The sequence below is a fragment of the Mesocricetus auratus genome, unplaced genomic scaffold (genome assembly GCF_017639785.1).
Source record: "Mesocricetus auratus isolate SY011 unplaced genomic scaffold, BCM_Maur_2.0 Super-Scaffold_100021, whole genome shotgun sequence".
In the NCBI taxonomy this organism is placed as follows: Eukaryota; Metazoa; Chordata; class Mammalia; order Rodentia; family Cricetidae; genus Mesocricetus; species Mesocricetus auratus.
The window spans coordinates 7,152,936-7,153,313 of NW_024429202.1; positions in this window are offsets into that span (position 1 = coordinate 7,152,936).

A 378-nucleotide genomic window follows, 5' to 3' on the forward strand; every position below is an offset into this window, starting at 1 on the left:
TCGTGTTAGGGCCTCTTTCCTCGAGTTCGGACGAGGCAGGGCAGGTAGCAGAGCAGGGGAAAACGTGAGAGCCACTTCTGGAGGGAAGGAGCAGAGCTCCAAGGAATGAAGAATAGCAGAGGACGACGCACAGGCGACGCTGGAGAGCAGCTTTGCCAGCCAAGCTCGGGTTTCCCTATGGCCCCGCCTCCTTCGCGAAGCCCGACCCCCTCTAGGGCGGGACCTTCCCCTCCAGCCAATTCTGGGAGCCGAACCCTGGCGGTTTGTACTCTTTCTTTCCAATGAGAAAAAAAGGAAGCAGCTTGGCTCCAATGACCAATCCGAGGAGGCGGCGCCTGGTTGTCAGGCAGGTTTGTAAGAGTTAGGGCCAATTGGAGG